The sequence below is a fragment of the Gossypium hirsutum genome, chromosome A08, assembly GCF_007990345.1.
Source record: "Gossypium hirsutum isolate 1008001.06 chromosome A08, Gossypium_hirsutum_v2.1, whole genome shotgun sequence".
NCBI classification, from domain to species: domain Eukaryota; kingdom Viridiplantae; phylum Streptophyta; class Magnoliopsida; order Malvales; family Malvaceae; genus Gossypium; species Gossypium hirsutum.
The window spans coordinates 82792124-82816236 of NC_053431.1; the positions used below are offsets into that span (position 1 = coordinate 82792124).

The 24113-nt window shown below is 37.7% G+C and overlaps 1 non-coding gene across 1 annotated transcript; it reads left to right on the top strand.

Moving 5' to 3' along the window:
• Positions 1 to 20509: 20509 nt before the first annotated feature.
• Positions 20510 to 20616, top strand: LOC121205951 (small nucleolar RNA R71). Its single transcript, XR_005901025.1, has one exon. It is a non-coding gene; the product is annotated as a small nucleolar RNA R71 (small nucleolar RNA).
• Positions 20617 to 24113: the final 3497 nt, after the last annotated feature.

The following is a 24113-nucleotide window of genomic DNA, read 5'->3' on the forward strand; positions in this document are numbered from 1 at the left end:
TGATGCCTTGGTCAAAACTGCCTTAAGCTGTTCAAAACTCTTCTACCTAGCATCAGTCCATTCAAACACTACATTTTGCTATAGCAGTTTCTTTAATGGTGCAGCAATAAGAGAAAACCCTTCAACGAATCTATGATAATAACCAGCCAAACTCAAGAAACTCCTAACTTCAATAACGCTCCTAGGCGACTTCCATTCTAAATCGCCTTTATCTTCTTAGGATCCCCTCAAATCCCTTCTACTGATAGAACATGTCCTAAAAATGCAACTTTCTTAACCAAAATTCACATTTATTAACTTCACATACAACAGCTTATCTCACAGGATCTACAAAATAACCCTTGAATGCTTATTGTGATCCTCAGAACGAGAATATACCAAAATATCATCTATAAAGACCATCATAAACTGATCCAGGTATGAATGGAATACTCGGCCATCACATCCATGAACGCAGGAGGGGCGTTAGTTAAACCAAACGACATCACCAAACTTAATGCTAATAACGAATCCTAAAAGTAGTTTTCAACACATCGACTCCTTCACCTTCAATTGATAATACCCAGATCTTAAATCATTCTTAGAAAAATCTAGTTGCACCTCTAAATTGATCAAACAAGTCACCAATCTGAGGCAAATGAAATTTATTCTTAATAGTCAACTTATTCAACTGCCTATTTTCAATACACATTCTCATCGTACCATCCTTCTTATTCACAAAAAAAACCAGTGCACCCTACGGAGATACACTCTGTCGAATAAATCTTCTATCAAGTAACTCTTGCAACTAAATTGTTAATTCCTTAGGCTCATTTGGTGCCATGGGATAAGGCGCAATGGACACCAGTGCAATACCAGGATAAAGCTTAATGCCGATTTCAACTTTATGATCCAGTGGCAAACCCGACAACTCTTCAGGAAACACATTAAGAAAATTCTTAATAATGCGAATATCCTGAACTCTTAACTCTTTACCAATAGAATTCATCACATAAGCTAAGTAAGCTTCACAACCTTTTCCCAACATCTTTTTAGCCTTCAAAGCTGAAACCACATTAGACAGAAAACTTGATCTTTCACCACCAACAACGATTTCCAACCCATCACTATTCTTTAAAGTAATTTACTTAGTCTCAAAATCTACCCTAGCCTTATGGTCAATTAACCAATCCATACCAAGAATAACATCAAACCCATAGAATGAAAATTCTATAATATCAACAAAGAAAACATGTCATTGAATCATAAGAGCGCATCTACGGTACACTTTTTTCACTACTACACTATCACCGGAAGAAATAATGACAACCATACCCAAACCAATAGTCTCAATAGAAATCTCTAACTTACATGCCAATTCACTCAAGATATACGAATGCGTCAAACTGAAATCAACTAAAGAAAATAATGGAGTAGACTGCAAAGTGAAAGTACATGCGATAACATCAGTCAGATCCTAATCCTCCAACTCCTTAATAGTATAAAAGCGAGCTGGACCTTTACACTCAACCTGTGAAGCAACTGAATGAGCAACAATCCACTGCCCAACCAGTCTCCTACTACTTCTACCACAGCCTCTAGTAGACGTAAAAGTAGGTACCAAACTCTGAGTCCGTGAAACTTCAACTTTATTCAGACAATCCCTAAGAAAATGTTCCTTCAAACCACATTTAAAACATCCACCCATCAACTTACGACATTCTTTAGAATGCCTACACTCACAATGTGCACAAATTGGCCATCCAGAACTACCAGCCGAACTACTAGCACTAACCACAATACTACCTTGCTGTCTAGACTGACTCGGTCGAGCCCATGTCTTGCACCCTTACCGAAACTATAACTATCACGCCCTCTCTTAGGCAATCTACCCGATGCACCATCAAAAGCTCTCTTACCTGAATCAGTGACCACAGAACGAGGCAGCTCAACTAAGGTTTCCTCAACTACCTTAGCTCTCTCAATTAACTCATTGAACATCTCTACATTTCAAGCTACCAAATAAACTTGAATCTCACAATTAAGCCCAAGATAAGACCTTTTACAACAGTCCCTTTCAAAAATATCATCTGAGGAGCATACTGACTAAGTTACACAAACTCAGCCTCATAATCAGCCACATATAGATCACACTGGATCAAATCCAAAAACTCAAGCTTACGAGACACTATATATTGCTCGCCCATAAACTTGCTCTTAAAGACCTCGAGAAAGTAACTCCAAGTCAATCTATTAGAAACAGTACCTCTCCTAACAATATTCTACCAATGATGAGCCTCACCAACAAGTAAAAACACAACACAACCCAATTTTTCCTCGTCAGAACAGACACCTACTTAAGGATCCTTTCAACTCTCTCCAACCAATACTCAGCTATTGTCGGATTAGTACACTTCACTCTAGAATATTCTTTACCACCCAACGCTTGAAGACGTTTAAGTGGCAACTCTCGATTAATTGGTGTAGGATTGGTAGGTGCAAGAGTAGGGTTAGCAACAGTAATCTGCTAAAATGCTCCTATTAAACTTCTGTTAGAGAGCTTACACCCTTATCAAGTATGTTCATTGTACGCGACGGCATAGGAGGTGTAGAGGATGTACCATCCTCTTGAGCACTAACTTTCATGTTAACACGTCTAGGAGGCATATTTAATAATCTAGCATACAAACAAATAAATAAAAAATGTAAGTGGCAAGAAGATGATCCAAGTCTTATTCCTGCAAGAAGAATTTAGGATTAAGGCAATGTGTTCATGTTCCCACCCCAAATGCAATTCAATCAGATCATTTCAAACAATTTCATGCCATTCAATCAGAGTTATATCACCAATTTCAAGAAACTAGAGAGATTTAGACTCGTAATTTTCAAAACTCCACACACACAACAATCACCTAGGTTTGAGAGTTATTGAACCTAGAGCTTTGACACAACCAAATGTAACACCCTATACCTGGCCTGGTTACGAAGCCTGAATATCAAAATGCCACACCACCGTTTCACATCATACACAACAAGTAAAAGATCATTCTTAACAAGACATCCCGTCAGTTTATTATTCGTATAGGTTTTAAGTCAATCATATATGTTAGCTATAATTAGTACATGCTAATCTTACATAAATTAGTCATATAAACATATTTCAACATGCATATGGCCTATTTAGAAAAATTCTCAAAATATATTCATAGGTATCAATACTGACACTAGGGTATCGATATTTTCTTTAAGTGGTATCGATACCAATTAGAAAAATGATGTCAATGTAACACCATTACCCATATTCAACCCCGGAACAGGGTACGAGGCATTACCAGACTTAAACATAAGTAAACATACTTTTTCGGGCCATAAATTTTCGTCCAATTTAAAATTATTTGCAAATACTCAAAAAGTCCCTAATACAAGCCTATGAGGCCCAAAACATGTATTGGAAGTGGTTTGGGACTAAACCGAGAACTTTACAAAATTTTACAATACATAGAAATTTTTTTCCCTAAAACAGGGGTCACACGCCCGTGTTGGCAGGCCGTGTGGTCACACACGCCCCTGTCTCGACCCCGTGTAACTCTCTGACTTGAAACTCATGACCAAATTGAGATCACAAAGTCAAGTCACACGTCCATGTGCTAGGACGTTTGGAAAATTAATTTTTACAAAAAATAGGTGTAGACTTCACACGCCTAGGACACATACCCGTGCCTGAGGCCGTGTCATCCACAAGGTTGAGACACACGCCCGTGTTTATGCCCATGTGCTCAATTCAGAACATTTTGTTTCTCAAAATTAAGGTACAGGGGGCACACAGTCGAAACACATGCCGACGGGGTAGACTGTTTGTCACACACGGCATAGACACAAGTCTGTATGTCTACCCATGTGGACAAAAATAAGGCTATTTACTAAGCCTTTTTGCCACCCTTTTATGCACACACCTACACAACATAACATAGCACCAAACCAAGCATATATATACAACCAAATCAACACATCATTCACATGCTACCATCTATCATACATAAACATCACATACTCATCAAATCAAATCATGTAAATTCCAACATCTATGAAAGGCATCATCATATAAATTACTTATGCAGTAGTAGCCAATTTCAAATGGCCTTATACAAAATGAACTTTCAACCAATATAAGCCAACACATTTGGCCAAATCAATTATGACACATAACACGGTGACCAAGTCCCCTATACATGCCATAACTCAAAACGTTGAATTCATTGATACCAAAATAATTTTTGATAGTGTGAGTGGATCTTCGACGATCTTTGATCCCTGAGCTAGCTTGGTGACACTATAAGAAAAAGGAAAGGAAGGGGAGTAAGCTATAAAGCTTAGTAAGTTCCTATGCAAATAATAAGCATCGTAACTACACATTTAACATAGAATTATCATGATGAAAATTAGCATGAATGTTATTAAAATCTTATAGTCATAACTTACTTAATCACAACCTTACCAATGGTTCATCACATATCGAGCTCATTACATACGAGATTTATGTACATACCTGTACCAACTCGCAACATAACCATAGTCTTTCTCAACTTTGACATTCCTGTTGAACACTCGGAATATTAATGGATACTCGGAAATCTTTTACATAAGAGCCATATATGTAGCGAAAGCTTCCTCAATACTAAATAGTGATGCTCCTTTTTGAGCTATTCATGGGCCTGCTCGCACAAGCTGTCAGTCAAGATGTAACTACATAGTGATGCTCACACAAGCTACTAGGTATCCACAACTCATGCCAGACAACCTAGCCACTGGTAGGACGAACGAGACCAGCACCTGGAGCATATAAACACATGGGTTACTAGTGACATGTCACTTATATCTTATTCTATTGTTAAGGCATAATCGAGAATTTTTGCTTGTTTTTCCAATTTAGTAGAATTTGACCTAATCGTCAAACACTTTGTTTTTCCTTTGATCTAGGTCCGGACCTTGGTTTTCTTGATCTATAATAACAATTGAACTCATTTAATATTCATATTGTTCAATTTAGTCCAAAAATCATATTATGGTAAAATTACATTTTTGCCCCTCATGTTTCACATTTTTACAATTTAGTCCCTAGGCTCGTAGAAAGAAATGTATTCCATTTCTTCAAGAAACCAATCCTAGCCGAACCATTTTCATACTCATACCAGCCCACATTTTCTATTTAATCACACTTCTACTACTCATTTTATAACTTTTACAAATAAGTCCTTTTTAACATTTTTACAGAAAATCACTTAGCAAAAGTTGTTTATCTAACACCAAACTTGTATTTTCTACCATTAGACATAAAAATACACAAATATCTACCATGGGTAAAATTCTAAACTTCATCTTTCTTTCAAATTAGTTCTTGAAATAGCTAGATTAGGTTACAAGGATTTCAAAAACATGAAAATCATTAAAAACTAGCTAGAACGGACTTACAATCGAGCTTGGAAGCTTGACAAACCCTAGCTAGGTCTTTCTCTTGTAAATTTCAGCCATGGGGTAGAAGATAAGGAAAAATTGGCTTTTATTTTGCTTATTAATTCATTTATTAACCAAATGACTAAAATGCCCCTAACTTAAAACATAATATTTCTCTTACATTTCCACTAACTTAACAAATGGTCTAATTACCATCTCAGGACCTTCAATTTCAAATTTCATGGCAATTAGACACCTCTAGCTTCTAGAGCATACATATTGCACCTATTACAATTTAGTCCTTTTAGCTAAATTAAGTGCCCAATCGATAAAATTTTCGAGCGAAATTTTCACGAAACAATTCCATGAGATTATAAACCATAAAAATATAATAAAAATAAATCTTTCTATGTTCGATTCGTGGTCCTGAAACAACTATTCTGACTAGACCCAAAATCAGGCAGTTACAACTCTCATCCTTTAGGGATTTTCGTCCTAAAAAATCTCACTGGAAAATAGGTTTAGGTACTATTTTCTCATAGCTTCCTCTAGTTCTCACGTAGCCTCTTCGACCCCATGTCGTAGCCATAAAACTTTCACTAGGGCTATACTTCTATTTCTCAATTGTTTAACTCCCCGAGCAAAGATCTTGATTGGTTCTTCACCATAAGTCATATCAGGTCGAATCACAATTTCTGTTAGTAAAATTATGTACGAAGGATCTGATCGATAACGGCTCAACATAGACACATGAAATACATTATGAATCCTTTCTAACTTTGTTGGTAAAGCTAAAGGATATGCCACTGGCCCTATTCTTTCAATAACCTCATACGACCCTGTAAAACATGGACTTAACTTGCCTTTATAGCCAAATCTCAAAATCTTCTTCCACGAAGATACTTTCAAAAATACTTTATCACCAATCTGAAATTCTATCTCTTTTCTTTTCAAATCTACATACAACTTTTGTTGATCTCAAATGGCCTTCTAGCAATCACGGATTTCCTTTACTTTTGTTGATCTCTAACCAAATCAACCCCGTGAATCTGTCTGTCACTAAGCTTTGTCCAATACAATGGAGTTCGACACTTGTGGCCATACAATGCCTCATATGGTGCAATCTTTATACTCGACTAAAACTGTTTTTATAAGCAAATTTGACCAAAGGTAGATATCTTTCCCAACTGCCTTCAAATTCTAGAACATAACATCGGAGCATATCTTTAAGAATTTGAATTACTCTTTCAGATTAACCATCAGTTTGCGGATGAAACGCGGTACTAAAATTTAACTTCGTACCCAAAGCCTCTTGTAATTTCTTTCAAAATCTCAAAGTAAACCTCGGATCTCTATCCGAATTAATAAAAATAGGCACTCCATGCAATCTCACAATCTCAGAAATGTACAATTCAGCTAACTTATCAAGCGAGTAGTCAGTACGCACTAAAATAAAATGAGCTGATTTCGTCAATCTATCAACAACAACCCATATGACATCTTTCTTTTTCGGAGTCAAAGGCAAACCCATCACGAAGTCCATTGTAATTCTATCCCATTTCCACTCAGGTACCGTCACTAGCTGAAGTAAACCTGAAGGCACTTGGTGTTTGGCTTTTACTTGTTGACAAATCAAACATCTCGAAACAATATCTAAAATATCTTGTTTCATACCTGACCACCAATACAATTTCTTCAAGTCATTATACATCTTTGTACTACCTGGATGACCCTATAAACAACCATTGTGTGCCTCGTATAGAATTTTATAAATAAGCTCATCATTTTCGGTACACATACTCTATCCTAAAACATCAAACAATCATCTGAACCAACTGAAAGTCTGTATTAGTACTCGATTCACACTGACTTCTTTTGGCTTGCAATTCACTATCATTTTCTGAGCTTCACAAATTTGCTGAATAATTACCGGTCTAGCTCTCAACTCAGCCAAAATTGAACCATCATTAGACAAGGTCAATCTCGTATTCATAGCTCTCAAAGCAAATAAGGACTTTCTACTCAAAGCATCTGCGACTACATTGCCTTTCCCGAATGATAGTCAATCACTATCTCATAATCCTTTAGTAACTCGAGCAATCTCTGTTGTTGAAAGTTCAGATCTTTCTGAGTCATCAAATATTTTTAACTCTTATGATTTGTAAAAATATGACATTTCTCACCGTAAAAATGATGTTACCAAATTTTCAAAGCAAAAATGATGGCAGCAAATTCCAAGTCATGTGTCGTATAATTCTTCTTGTGCGGTTTCAACTATCTCAAGGTGTAAGCTACCACTTTGCCCTCTTGCATCAACACACAACACAAACCATTCAATGAAGCGTCGCTATAAATTACAAATTCTTTTCCCGATTCAGGTTGTACTAAAATTGGTGCCTTGGTCAATAATGCTTTTAATTTCTCAAAACTTTGCTAACATTTTTCAGACCATTCCTTGGCAAAAAATTCTTTGAAAAAACATTGATAATAACCGGCTAAGCCTAAAAAGCTTCTAACTTCAGATACATTCCTTGGCAGTTTCCAATCAACAATTATCGAAGTCTTACTTGGATCAACCCGAATACTATCACCTGAAACAATATGTCCTAAAATTCTGACTTCTCGGAGCCAAAACACACTTTTACTGAATTTAGCAAACAATTTCTTATCGCTCAACATCTTCAATGCAGTTCTCAAGTGCTCGGCATGCTCGGACTCGTCTTGAGAATAAATCAGGATGTCATCGATGAACACAACCACAAACTTATCTAAATATGGTCGAAAAATTCTATTCATCAAATCCATAAAAACGGTAGGAACATTTGTTAGTCCGAAAGGCATAACAAGAAATTCATAATGCACATACCTTGTCCTGAAAGCGATTTTTGGCATATCCAACTCTTTAACTCTCAACTGATAGAAGCCAGATTTCAAATCAATCTTCGAGAATACTGTTGCTCCTTTTAATTGATCAAATAAGTCATAAATCCTCAGTAAAAGATACTTGTTCTGTATAGTCACCTTGTTGAGCTATCAGTAATTGATATAAAGCCTCATAGATCCGTCTTTCTTCTTTACAAATAACACTGGAGCACCCTAGGGAGAAAAACTCGGTCTCGCAAAACCTTTATCTGTCAAGTTTTGCAACTGAGCTTTGAATTCTTTCAATTCAGTCGGAGCCATCCTATACGAAGCAATGAATATCATTGAAGTCTCAAGTACCAAATCAATAGCAAACTCCACTTCTCTGACTGGAGGTGACCTTAGCAACTCTTCCGAGAACACATCGGATATTCACAAACTATCGACACTGATTCAATTTTTCGAATATTCACAAACTATCGACACTGATTCAATTTTCAATTAGATATCTTTGCATTCAACCCAAAGAACCTCACCATTTTTACATTGCAATTCAATAGTTTTCTGTCTACAATTTACTATGGCGTCATGCAGTGTCAACCAATTCATACCCAAAATAACATCAAATTCATCAAATGGCAACAACATTAAGTCAACCGAAAAATAGTGACCTCAAATCATCAAAGGACAATTCTTGCAAACTTTATCAACAAGCACAAATTTGCCTAAAGGGTTTGACACTTTAATCACAAATTCAGTAGACTCAATAGGCAAACTCTTACGAGATACCAAATTTACAAAAATATAAGAATTTTTTGATCTAGGATCAATCAATGCAATAACATTAGTATCATAAAGAGAATGTACCAGTAATCACAGCGGGAGATGACTCATCCTTACGAGCATGAATGGCATAAGCTCTAGCAGGTGCTCTAGCCTCGGATCTTACAGCTATATCTTTCATCACACCTTTACTCTTAGTTCCATTCTCAGTATTTCTCGATGGCCTACTCGGCCTTGTACTCTAAAATTGTTCTTTCTCAGCCGTCTCAGGGCAATCTCAGATAAAATGCTCTTGGGAACCACACATAAAACAAGCTCGGTCATTCATCCTACACTTGCTGGGATGTCTTCTTCCACAATGCTGACATTCGGGTCTGTTAGACCTAACATTACCCACACTTGTCATTGAAGTAGCTTGAGATTTAAAACTCGAATATTGCTTCTCACGGTCTTTGTGCTAATACCCAGCTAATACATTCAAACGAGAATTCATTTCTCTAGATTTCTTTAACTGAGATTGAAATGAATTACTTATTGGCCTTTTTCTTGCATCTCTAGCCTCACTCTTGGCTTTTTTTTTCTCTTTTCTTAGCTCTTTAGCTTTTCAAGCTCGTTTAACTAATACAAAAAATTCTTTTAGTTCCAAGTTTCCAACTAACAGTTAGATGTCCTCATTCAGCCGATCTTCGAACCTTTTACACATAATAGCCTCAGAGGAAACACACACTCAGGCATACTTATTGAGCCTGATAAATTCTCGCTCATACTCTATCATTGACATTCGACCCTGTTTTAGCTCAAGAAATTTTTTACATTTCTGACCGATAAACCGCTGATTGATATATTTCTTTCAAAATTCCTCTTGAAAAAATTCCCATGTAACCCTCTCTCTCAGAACCACAGAGTGTCTTCCACCAGTGATATGCTGTGTCCCTCAATAATGATATAACACATTTCAAGCATTCTGATACGTGATATTCGTGACAGGTTTTAAAATATTATAAATGAATCGTTCTTGAGACTAACTTATTATCACGAATAAGGCAAGTGTACCTATCGAACAGTAGTATAGTTCAGCAAGACCGGATTGTCGAACCTAAAAGAACTATGAGTACTAGTATTTACTTCCTTTTATTATCTAGCCTAAAAATCAAGAGGTTTGGTTATCTAAACTAATTACTAACTAAGAATGCACAGAAAGAAAACTTGGGAATATACTTTTGGGAAATTTGATTGATTAAGAGAATACCTAAGGAAAAATCCACCTAGACTTCACTTGTTATTTGACTCTGAATTAGACGATTTATTCATTTCACTTGATCCGTAGAAATCCCTAAGTTATATTATTATCTCTCTCGAGACTAATAACGTCTAACCCTAGGTTGAATAATTGAAATCTCTTTCTAATTAACACCTTAGAATTGCGTTAACTCGATCTATGGATTCCCTTATTCCGTTTTACCCTAATTTGACAAAATCTTGTCACCCTATCTCTAGGCGCACAATCAACTCCGCTTAATTATGATAATTTTACTCATAACCAGGTTCTATTCCTCCTCTAAATAAGAGCGTTAACTTGAAACAATATCATGGAATATTAAAACAAGAATTGAGAACACATAATAAGAACAAATCAAATATTTATCATACAATTTAGATAATAATAAAAAGATCCGTCTTAGGTTTCATTCCCCTTAGGTATTTAGGGGGTTTAGTTCATAATTGAAAAAGAAAACATCTCAAAAGCATAAAGATAACAAAACATAAGAAAACCCAAAACTCCTAAAGGAATTTGATGGGAGATCTTCAGTCCTGTTGATGAATTTGGCTTCTAAGATGGATCAATCGGCTTTCCTTGAGTAATTCATTGCTTCCTACTCTGTGTCCCCCTTCTAAGTGCCTCCTCAGGTGTTTAAATAGGCTTTAGAATGCCTAAAAGCCCCCAATATTGGCCTTTTCTGAATAGGGTTATACTTGGGCTCGACAAGGGCACGTCCGTGTGACACTCTTGTGTGCGATTACTCCAGCCCGTGGTTAAGACTATTGAGCAGGCACGGGCATGTAGTCTACCTGTGTAAGTCGTGCTTCGATCTTGCCAAAGGGACACGGCCGTGTGACACGCCGATATGAGAAAGTTTAGGCCGTGCTGATTTCCTACTTTGGTCCATTTTCTTCGTTTTCGGCTTGTTTCTTGCTCTTTTTACTCTCCTATGCTCACTTAAGTATAAAACATGAAATTAAAGGATTAGGAGCATCAAATTCACCAAATCTAAGGAGAAATCATCCAGAAATATGCTAAGCATGAGATAAGAATATGTATAATTTACGGTTTATCAAATACCCCACACTTAAGCTTTTGCTTGTCCTCAAGCAAAATCCTCAACTTACAATAAAAATAAATTCTTCTCAATTTATAATCCCGATCAATAATATCTCAAAATAATCCATAAGTATTCATACATTGAAAATTCAACTAAAAGTACATCAAAGTTTCAAACATTCCAAGTTGTGCATTTTATCACGGAAACATAGGTGTCTCCCCTTATGTAAGTGATTACCTTTGATCAAAATATCGTAGAGTTTAACATCCTCACTAAAGATTCACTCAAATCACTCAAGGTGTATAAGGACATCAATAAAAGCACTCATTAGTTAATATGAAAAGTTATTACCATAGGCTTGCTTGAAAATCAAATCTCCACCACTATACATTGAGTTGATACATCAATCAAAAAAGTCTTTTTAGAGATAACGTGGCTTTGGTAAGGGGGTGTGGTCATAAGATGAAAGGAAAGGTTAGAATCGAGATTGAATTAAAAAATTACCTAGCAAGAAAAATGAGTAGTCATCAGTTGAATACAAGTGAGCTTCTTCTCAGAATATGGAATTGATACTTAAGCTAAAAAATGACGAATTACAACTAATATGTATTGAAGTAGACTTTTTTTTAAAGAACAAATCAAATACATAGAAGAGCAAAACATAGCTAAGCAATTAGTTCAAATCAAATCTCGACAAAAATAGGGATCAAATTAGGGGATTTCAACAATAATGGTTTATGGGTTAATATTGAAGGTAAATCAATTAATGGCTTGTTGGGCTCAAAGGGGTTCACTAAGGGTTAATTATGAAGTTAGGCTTTTGTGGAATGAGTGGCTTAAACCTAAGTGCCTTTATCATCTTGACATATCAAATCAATTGATGTGGTCTTGACATGCATAATCAAGCAAGTTCTAGAATAACAAATTAATACTAACGCACTCATAATGAAAGTGAGCATGAAAGGAATAAAATATGCTCTAAAGGCTCAAGATCTCACAAAAATTATGGCTTTTTGATGTTCAAACTTGTGAATTTCAACTCATGATAATACCTAGGCTTAGGAAAACAACCTAAAATTTTTTTAATTCTTCAAAAATCAACTTATCATGCTTGATTCCCTAATGTCTTAAAGTTTAAACAATCAATGCATAAATGCCTATGTTTTAATTCAAGATATATCAATAAGAATCATAAATTAATTAAAATTCATTCTAATAGTGATATGAGTGATTCATGTGAGAACAGGACAAAATTTAAGGATTTCTACTGATGATATAAAAGACCCCTCCACACTTAAGATGTACATTGCCCTCAATGTACAAAGTTAGATATATTGAAAAAAATATAGATATATAATCATAAGATAGGGAGAGAAGGGAAACTTCCTGAATGATGAATGAACTCCTTGAATTGGAGATATGGAGAATAATCGGCCAAAGCAATGATGAGGGTAGAGGAGGATACTCCAGTGGTGGTAGAGGTTCATTAATCTATAAGTCCTGCACCAAAAGAATATTATATCTGGTGGTAGCTATGGTCGTGGTCGAGCAAGACATGGCAGTCGTGGAAAACCTTTCCCAGTGGAGTTTTTAGTTCCTATGGGATGATGAGCTTTGGAGCTATTTATAACTATGATAGAATCAAGAACTTTTTAGGGAATATAAAGAAGCATAATTACTCGTAATGAAATGGCCGAAACTATAAATTATTCAATAAAAATTATAGAAACTAAAATCAAAATAATATTAAAGGAAAATAAAATAAAAAGTACTTAATTAAGATAAATAAAGATAAAAGTGAAAATAAAAATAATAAATAAAAAGTTTTTAAACATCATCATCGCCGGATGGTTCGCAAGGTGGTGGTGGTGATGAGATGTAAAGGTGTTGACAAATCTGGTGAAGTGTAGCATCAATGTGATCAAAACGCTGAAAACACTGCTGCTCAAATTGTGTAAGGTGCTTAGAGATGTCAGAATATGAAGCTGCTGCATGAACTGGACATTGAGGAGGTGGTGGCTGAGTCGGTGGATCCTCGTGACGTGGAGGGACATCATCAGTAATGTCCTCTGGGACTTCCTCCTCAGTAGACTGGGCGAGGCTGTACTAAGGAGGGTATTTGCCACGTCATTTCTCGATCATCCTCATATTTAGCATGCTCGAGATACCTTGTGGGAACATCTGGCCGATGAGAGTGAAGGAGGATGATTGTGCTGCTGTGTTGAGCAGCCCAAAGTATCGAGCCAATTGAGTCACATTGAGCCTGATAGAGATGACCCTCTCCTGTGCTGCTCTGTCTGGTGGCGAATGGCGAGGGTAATAAAGTAGGCGAGGTCGATGTCGTGCCCATTTGCCATACTCCATAAGAAATAGGCGTCGTGGGTGGTGATGACGCTGGTGCTCTCTCGTCTCCCTATCAGAGTGTGAGCCAAGATGGCGTATGATACCTCAAGGATGGAGGGAGAGCGGATGCCTTGGAGTAGCTAGGATCGTAGGTGGGTGAGGCAGGGACGAGGTCCCTCCAGCATTTTAAGGGGGAGTAGTGAATATGGTAGTGGAGGGTGTTGAGTTCATTGTGGTCTATGAACTCCTCCGTGTATAACCCTAGTGCAATCCCGAACTCGGGTACGCTCAACTGGCATACTAGACCACCGAGGTGAAACTAGACCGTTCCAGGATCATCGAAGTTGGTCATGACGGTCTAAAGATGGAACTTCAAGCAGAGTTCCAATGTGAGCTCGAGATACGTCGGCTTGATGATCTCAAAGAAGAGCCCCCACGGGTCAGTTGTCAGGAGGGCTCAGACCGCGTCAGCCAATTGAATCTATTCAAGTACATCCCAGTTAATACATCGGCCCACACTGAGGGGTCGGGCCCGTAATATCTGACATAATTCCTCTTGGGGTCCCAAGGGAATGTGACAGCCCAAAATTGACCCTAGTCGGGAAGTGGTTTCGGGACCGCTAAACCGAGTCACCGAAATGTTTGAATGTGATATTTATTGTCTAGAATATGTAATTATGAATGTGTGAAAATTTCAAGCTTCGATTTAGTCGATTGCATGTGAATTTAGTCAATAGGACTTATGTGCGACATTTTTGAAATGTGATAGGTCGAAGCATAAGGACCTATTAGTGCATGAAATAAAAAGGGGGGACTTGCATGTTAAATTCCCCCCCTAATTAGTAGTGGCCGGCCATGACAAGCATGGTAGACCAAGTGTGATGGGCAAGACATGTCATAGACATGTTGTGTTGGTGCATCATGGGTGGAAAAAAATAAAATAAGGAGCATGGGCATAAAATAATGAAAGGGAATATGATGAAAAAAAAAAGTGTGTGGTTGTTTCCCCCCCCATTGCCGTGAGTTAAAGAAAAGAAAAGAGAAAATTTTGTTCATCCTTTTTCATCTTCATTTGGCCGAAAATTCTAAGGAAGGAGGAAGGAGTTCTTGCTTCATGTTTAATTTGGAAGAGGATTAGGAGGAGGTTTGGCCATACTTGTATCTAGATCAAGGTATGTGTGAGGTTGTGCCATGAGATTCATGCATGTTTTTAGTTGCCAGCTTGAGTTCTAATTATCCCATGGTTCAAATCTTTGCTATGTCATGGGGATGATATTCGGCCTAGGTAGATTTTGTGTTAATGCCATTGCATGCTAAATATGAAGCTTGTTAATGATGCATGTGATGGTGGATTGATGATTCTTGAATCTTCTTTTTAGCATTTTTGAGTGAGCACATATGTGCATTGGTTGCTAGATGGAGAAGAATCGGCTAGCAAGTTGTGTGCTAAGGCCGAATATAATTTTTGTATATTAATGAGTAATGCATGTGTTAAATTGATGGAAAGGGAGAGGATGCTTTACTAGTGTATATATGTGTGTATCAGCCAAGTTTTGAACTTGAAACAAAAGGGTGTTTAGTCAATACAAGTGACCATACTTGTAGAATGTATTAAGTGTTGAAATCGGCCCCAAAATAGACATGCATATTCGGCCAAGGGGGAAAAATTAGCTAAAATGTTGAGTTTGATTCATGATTCCGTACATATGTGACTTTAATGTCTAATGTATAAATATGGGCTAAGTGCCTTGTGTTCCTCTTTTCGATGCTCAAATGATTAAATCAATTTATTTGTTTAATTAAGCTCAAGAGCAAAGGGGAACTAAATCCGATAAAGGGAAGGAAAAAGTGGTCGAATACCTATCAGAATCGTTCGACAACACCCGAGGTAAGTTCTTGAGTAAAAGAGCTTAAATTATGATTTGATTAGATCATGTTTTAAGCAAACCAAAATCATGCTCTTTGTGTGGCTATTGAGCCGAAATTGCAAGAATGATAAATGTCTTGTGTTTGAGTTTTACTAACGAAAACGAAATACGAATGTGCCATGATTTATTGTTAAATGTGCATGGTTATTTGAATGATGTCCGGGCTAAGTCCCGAAGGCTTTGTGCTAAGTGACCATGTCCGGACTAAGATCCGAAGGCATTTGTGCGAGATACTAATTCTGGGCTAAGCCCGAAGGCATTTGTGCGAGTTACTAAATCCGGGTTAAGTCCCGAAGGCAATTGTGCGAGTTACTATAACCGGGCTATGTCCCGAAGGCATTTGAACGAGTAGCTATATCCGGTTAAATTCCGAAGGTACGTGATTTGGGAATGAATGATCTTGCTGTAAAAATTTCAGTAAATACTCTAGAAACATCCCAACATTGAGGTATGTTTCGTATGTGCTTGAATTTAGTTGAGCCCTTACAAATAAGTATTCGCTCAGTTGATAAACGAGCTACCGGCCTTTGGCTAAGTTGATCTTTTGTGTATGTACATAAGGGTTGGTAATGTGAAGTAAGTATGATATCGAAAATTTGTGCATATGAAATTATTCGTTTAGCTATATGAATGCTATACTTTTGCTGTGCTGGAATTCCTTGCTCAAAACTTACTAAGCATAAATTGCTTACTCCGTTTCTTTGATCCTCTATTTTATAGATTTTGGTTCTCCAGCTATCGGACTCGGGATTTTGAAGTCGAAGTCGCCCACACTATCAAAGCCCCCCCTTTTGGTACAATTCTGGTTGTACTTCGAAATGGCATGTATAGGACTACCCATTTGTTGTGGGTCATGGACCCTTTGGACTTGTATAATTTTGGATAGCCATGCAAAAGTGGCTTATATATGTTTGAGTGTAATGTTATAATCATTTGGTATGGATATGGTTATTGAGAGGTGTGGATAGGCTTGACAAGGATTGGCCATGGGAATGGTTAATCACTATCATAAATTGTGCTACTTATGCAAAAAGGGCTAGTTGAATCATGGAAACTATGAAATAGGTAAAGTCTACCTTAAAGGCAGATGCTGACAGTAGCAGTGATGTAGATTTGGAAATTCACTAAAAATAGTAGGAATGGAATTAAATAGTGAATAAATTATGTAAACGAACCTTGATGAATCTATTTTCATAGGAAAGTAACGAAATAATCATACGGACAGTATGTTAAGAGATATTCATTATAAATTAACCAGAGACAATTAGGAGTCAAGCCATATATTTATAGATTCCTCTCTGAGTCTAGTTTTTATAGAAACAAATGGCATCAGTATTGAAGCCCTGTACAGGGAGATATCCAAGTCGTAATGCGGAAAGGTCAGGGTAGTCGATCCCCGTAACATGGGAGACTTTGACTAATAAACTGTACTAATTGGCCCAACCAAAAATTCTATAAAAAAATATCTAGATGGGCATATGAGTCTAGTTTCAGGGAAAATTTACAGAACTGGATTCCGAGTTTCTGAACTCAAGATATGATTTTTAAAGCGACTATTACGCAGATTGGCAGTGTCTGGAAATTTTTTTAAAAAAGTCTGTTAACACCTCGTGTTCGACTCCGGTGACGGTCTCGGGTTCGGGGTGTTACAGGGAACCTGGAGGAATGGGTGGCTAATCTCCGTGGTAGGACCTGAGGATGACGCTACTTCTTTCCTCTTCTTCGAGGCTGGAACAGCGGTCTTCTTACCACGTGAGGATGACATTGTACCTGCATTAAAAAATTGAAATGCAACCAATACGTTCCAAAAATAGCATGGAAGCACAAAACTAGATAGGAATATTTCATGAGGCTTACGTAATGGATGAAGTAAACAAAACTAAAACAACTAAAGCAAAAATATTATGTTATTAAAATAAGACTATGAAAATAATGCTACGGGAATATCTAATATGTGAGTGCATGTGGGTAAGCATAAAATCCATGGCAACGAGAAAAATGGATGAATGTAGTATGAAAAATGACAATATTCTTTAATGACAAGCATGAGTATTATTATTATTCTACTATGAATGTACACTTAAAATAGTCACATGGACCAGAGAAAACATGAAATAGGCAAAATATTTGAAGAAAATAGAGAGAAAAGAGTAAACAAATGCAAAAGGAAGGAGCTTGGGGCATCGAAATCGGTGTTGTAGGCGGCGCATGGGCGTGGGGGGTAGGGTGTGTGAAGTTGCAGCGGCTAGGGTTAGGGATTTTCAGGAGGGAGATGATGAATAGTGAGGGGTTATATAGATTTTAGGGTACATGGCTGTGGGACACGCCCGTGTGGCCTAATTTTTGCCTGTTTGTTTGACGAATTTTGAATTTGGGCGCGTCTAACATTCGGCCCACGCCCATGTTCCTTGGGCGTGTGGGTACACACGGCCGTGTCGAACAGCTGTGTCTTGTTTCGTTCGCTTCTCCCACACCCGTGTTATTTTTGATAGTGTTGACTACAGGTGAATGACATAGGCGTGTCGCACGCCCGTGTTAAATTCTTAGTTTCAACCACGGTTTCAAAGCACGGGCGTGTCTCACGCCAGTGTTGTTTTGGCAATTTTTCCCACGACCATGTCACACGGCCGCAACAACTTATCGCATCTTGTGTTGGGGAAAAAATTTGCGTTGCTTGCACATTGCCTAATGCACGCCCATGTGCCTAGCCGTGTGGTCTGTAGAAAGCCTGCATTCCATGATTCAGTTAGTATGTTAGATGTTAAAAGCTAGAATTTAAAGAAATTAATATTGTTAGTGCTTGGGTTGCCTCCCGAGAAGCACTTATTTATAGTCTAAGCTCGACTTACCTCTCTAGTGTGTGATCATGGTGGCTCGAGGAGTTTACGCTCCTCATCCCTACTGCCAATTTTATCAACGTAAAGTTTAAGACGAGTAATATTTACCTTGAACGTACTGAATTTAGGATGATTTACCACAACTGTACCATATGGAAAAATGCTGAGTACCGTAAGAGGAATTTCTTCATTAGGTTCAGAAGTGGCAATGCGATGATATGCTGCATCTAGTAGTACTTTGTCTCCAACCTTAAGTTGATTTGGTAAGGTATTGAGCTTGCCTTGGTTCGGTTTCGATTTATCAGGTGTTCCCGGTTTCTACTTTTGCCATTCATCTAGCTCCTCGATTTGTAGCCTTCGTTCTTGGTAGATAGGTCACTTATTGTTGTTTGAACACGGCTCATATGCATTCTTCGTAACTGTTTCCTGCACAGAGGGTTTCACCACATGATCAGTACTAGTAGAATGATTTATACAACCACCTTCAATTTTTGATGTGTTACTCGAATTACGAGCTTGAAGGGTGATTGTTTCGTCTCCCACATGAAGTGTGAGTTCACCTGTACCAACATCAGTAATGGTCCTAGCAGTTGCTAAAAAGGGTCGTCCTAAACTTAGAGGTGCGTTACTATCCTCTTCCATGTCTAGAACAACAAAGTTTACTGGGTATATAAATTTATCGATCTTGACAAGAACATCTTCAATGATACCCCTAGGAGATCTAATGGTTTTATCAGCCAATTTAATACTCATCCTAGTTTGTTTGGGTTTTCCAAGACCTAGCAGTTTAAACATTTTATAAGGCATAACATTAATGCTTGCCCCTAAGTCAACCAATGCATTATTAACATCTAAACTACCATTTAAACAAGGAATCGTAAAACTCCCTAGATCTTTCAATTTGTTGGGTAGCTTATTCTGTAGAATGGCTGAGCAAACTGTATTCAACTCCACATGAAACGCCTCATCCAACTTTCTTTTATTTGTTAAAAGCTCCTTTAAGAATTTGACTGCATTTGGCATCTGCGAAAGAGCTTCAATAAACAGTAAGTTAATATGTAACTTTTTTAAAAATTTAAGGAATTTACCGAATTGTTCTTCTGTACGGTCTTTCCTTGTCGCTTTTGGGTATGGCACACGAGGTTTGTATTCTTTACTTACTAGTTTCTAGTCATTGTGGTCCACCTCACCCTTACTTTTACTTAGCACAGTTTCTTGCTTTGGTTCATGTTCAGGTGCAACTAACCGTTCCGCATCTTGAATGGTAATTGCATTTATTTGCTCCCTTGGGTTATATTTAGTGTTACTCGGCAGGCTACCTTGTCGTCGTTTAGAAATTAGTTTGGCGAGTTGGCCTATCTAAGTTTTGGGCCCTTGGATTGACGCTTGTTGATTCTTAAGGGCTGTCTCAGTATTCTGGAACCGAGTTTCTGACACCGAGATGAATTTTGTTAACATCTCCTCAAGGTTTGGCTTCTTTTCCATCTGGTAAGGTGGTTGTTGCCAACCTAGAGGATGTTCTGGCCTTTGATTTCCTTGATCGCCCCACGAGAAATTGGAATGGTTCCTTCAACCTGCATTATAAGTGTTACTATAAGGATTATTTTGAGATCGAGGATTATTACCCATATAATTTAACTGCTCATTCTCCATGTTGTGACCATAGGGTGGGTATTCTGGATTGCTTGATCCACCTCCACTTGATTCGGACTGCATTACTAGGTGAACTTGTGAAGAACCAAGAAAACCCTCAATTTTTCTATTCAAAAGTTCTACCTGATTAGAGAGCATAGTAACCGCATCGAGGTTAAAAATGCCGGCTATTTTCGTTGGCTTTTTTCTCATGACTTTCCACTGATAGTTATTTAGTGACATCTCTTCTATAAATTCATAAGCATCTTTAGGTGTCTTATTATTGATAGTTCCGCCAGCGGTTGTGTTGATCATCTATCGAGTCGAAGGGTTCAGGCCATTGTGAAACGTTTGGACCTGTAGCTAGAGTGGTAACCCATGGTGAGGGCATTTTCGCAAAAGGTCCTTGTATCTCTCCCATGCATCGTAGAGTGTTTCTAATTCCATCTGCACAAAAGAGGAGATATCATTACGTAATTTGGCTGTTTTAGCTGGCGAAAAATATTTGAATAAAAACTTTTCAGTCATTTATTCCCAAGTAGTGATTGACCCTCATGGTAACGAGTTCAACCATTGTTTAGCCTTATTCCTCAACGAAAAAGGGAATAACCGAATCGAATGGCGTCATTAGAAACGCCATTGATTTTAAAAGTGTTGCAAAACTCTAAGAAATTTTCCAAGTGAGCGTTGGGATCCTCGTCTTGCAAACCATCAAACTGAACAAACTGTTGTATCATTTGAATTGTGTTAGGTTTCAGTTCAAAATTATTTGCAGCAATAGTAGGTCTAACTATACTTGACTCAGTTCATGTTAAATTAGGTTTAGCATAATCAAACATAGTGCATGAAGCAGGATTCTCATTTACTGGATCAGTAGCAATCGTAGGAGGTAGCGGATTTTCTTGGTTTTCAACCATCTCCTCGGTTGTGGTTGAAGTATCGTTCTCTTGCTCGTCCTTTATGTATCTTAGGCTTTACCTTATTTCTCGTCGGTTTCTTCGAACTGTGCGGTCGATCTCACCGTCAAAAAGTAGTGGTCCTGACGGGTTTCTTCTGCTCATAAACTAGAAAAACCTATCAAAAGAAAATAAATGAAAAATTAGAAAAGAAAATAAAAATTTAAATTGCAAAAAAAAAAGTAAAATGGTTAAAGTAATAAAAATTGGGTGTTCCTAATATCCTAGTTCCCCAGCAACGACGCCAAAAACTTGATGCGTGATATTCGTGACAGGTTTTAAAAATTTATAAATGAATCGTTCTTGAGACTAACTTATTATCACGATTAAGGCAAGTGTACCTATCGAACAGTAGTATAGTTTAGCAAGACCGGATTGTCGAACCCAAAGGAACTACAAGTACTAGTATTTACTTCCTTTTTATTATCTAGCCTAAAAATCAAGAGGTTTGGTTATCTAAACTAATTACTAACTTAGAATGCACAGAAAGAAAAATTGGGAAAATACTTTTGGGAAAATTCGATTGATTAAGACAATACCTAAGAAAAAATCCACCTAAACTTCACTTGTTATTTGACTCTGAATTAGACGATTTATTCATTTGACTTGATCCGTAGAAATCCCTAAGTTATATTATTATATATCTCGAGACTAATAACTTCTAACCCTAGGTTGAATAATTAAAATCTCTTTCTGATTAACACCCTAGACTTGCATTAACTCGATCTATGGATTCCCGTATTAGGTTTCACCCTAATCTGGCAAAATCTTGTCACCCTATCTCTAGGTGCGCAATCAACTCCGCTTAATTATGACAATTTTACTCTTAGCCAGGGTCTATTCCTCATCTGAATAAGAGCATTAACTTGAATGAATATCTTGGAATATTAAAACAAGAATTGAGAACACATAATTAAGAACAAATCAAATATTTATCATACAGTTCAGATAATAATAACAAGATCCATCTTAGGTTTCATTCCCCTTAGGTATTTAGGGGGTTTAGTTCATAATTGAAAAAGAAAACATCTCAGAAGCATAAAGATAACAAAACATAAGACAACCCAAAACTCTTGAAGGAATTTAAAGGGAGATCTTTAGTGTTGATGATGAATCCGGCTTCTGAGATGGATCAATCGGCTTTCTTTAAGTAATTCCTTGCTTTCTACTATGCGTTCCCCTTCTAAGTGCCTCCTTAGGTGTTTAAATAGGCTTTAGAATGCCTAAGAGCCCCCAAAATTGGCCTTTTCCAAATAGGTTTATACTTGGGCTCAGCAGGGACACGCCCGTGTGCAATTACTCCTGCTTGTGGTCAAGGCTGTTGAACAGGCACGAGCGTGTAGTCTACCCGTGTAAGTCATACTTAGATCCTGCCAAAGGGACACGACCATGTGACACACCTGTGTGAGAAAGTCCAGGCCGTGTTGATTTCCCACATGGGTCCCTTTTCACCGTTTTTGGCCCTTTTCTCGCTCTTTTTACTCTCTTATGCTCACCTAAGTATAAAACATGAAATTAAAGGATTAGGAGCATCGAGTTCACTAAATCTAAAATGAAATCATCCATAAATGTGCTAAATATGGGATAAAAATATGTATAATTTACGGTTTATCACATTCTTCGGGTGTACATGATAACTCATCAAATACCCTGATAGTATTCTCAAGCCAGAACTTAGCTCTCTCGGGATTATCATCTACATTAGCCCTGAATTCTTCAGCCACTTGCTTTCGAATCTTATCAACCAGAGGCTTATTTTGTCTTACCAAATCCACATCTTGGGGAACTATAGAAATCAGTTAAGGATAATGAGGGGGTGGAGGATGTTGAGCATTCAAATTTGTTTGAATAAACTTCGAATACCACTTGTTCATCATGTGGAGGAAGGCTTCCCTAGCCCCTCCTCCTTGACTAACCGTGGGAGGTTTATTTTTAGATTATGCTGCTCCTTGAGCGGGAGCCGGCGCATTACTTTCTACATCATTAGCTATAGCTCGGTCGAGATCCACTTACTATATGAAAACAGAGTTTAAAATTGTCAAGAGTCATCACACTATCACAGTTCATATATGGCATGTATAGCTAGACTCTTAAACACACTACATTAGTCCAAAAATTGACTAAACTGTAGCTCTGATACCATTAAATTTAACACCCCTTACCCATATTCAACGCCGGAACAGGGTACGAGGCATTACTGGACTTAAACACTAGCAAACATACATTTTCGAGCCATAAATTTTTGTCCAATTTAAAACCATTTGCAAACACTCATAAAATCCCTAATATGAGCCTACGAGGCCCAAAACATGCATTGGAAGTGGTTCGTGACTAAACTGAGAACTTTAGAAAATTTTGCAACACCTAGAAATTTTTTTTGCTAAAATAGGGGTCACACGCCCGTATGCCCAGGCTGTGTGGTCACACAGCCCGTGTCATGACCCCGTGTAACTCTCTGACTTGAAACTCATGACCAAATTAAGATCAAATGGCCAAGTCACACGCTCGTGTGCTAGGCCATATGGAAAATTAATTTTCACAAAAATAGGTGCAGACTTCACACAACCAGGACACACGTCTGTGCTTGAGGCCGTGTCATCCACACGGTTGAGACACACGCCCATGTCTTTGCCCGTGTGCTCAATTCTGAGCGTTCTGTTTCTCAAAGTTAAGGTACAAGGGACACAGCGCTAGAACACATGCCCATAGGGCAAACCGTGTGTCACACATGGCCTAGACACACGCTTGTGTGTCTACTGTGTGGATAAAAATAAGGCCTAGCACACACAGCCTAGACACATCTGTGTGTCTACACGGCCTAGACACACGTATTTTTACCACCCTTTTATGCACACACCTACACAACATAACATACCACCAATCCAAGCATATACATACAACCAAATCAGCCACAACCAAGACATCAACACATCATTGACATGCTACCATCTATCATACACAAACATCACATACTCATCAATTCAAATCATGTAAATTCCCAAATCTATGAAAGGCATCATC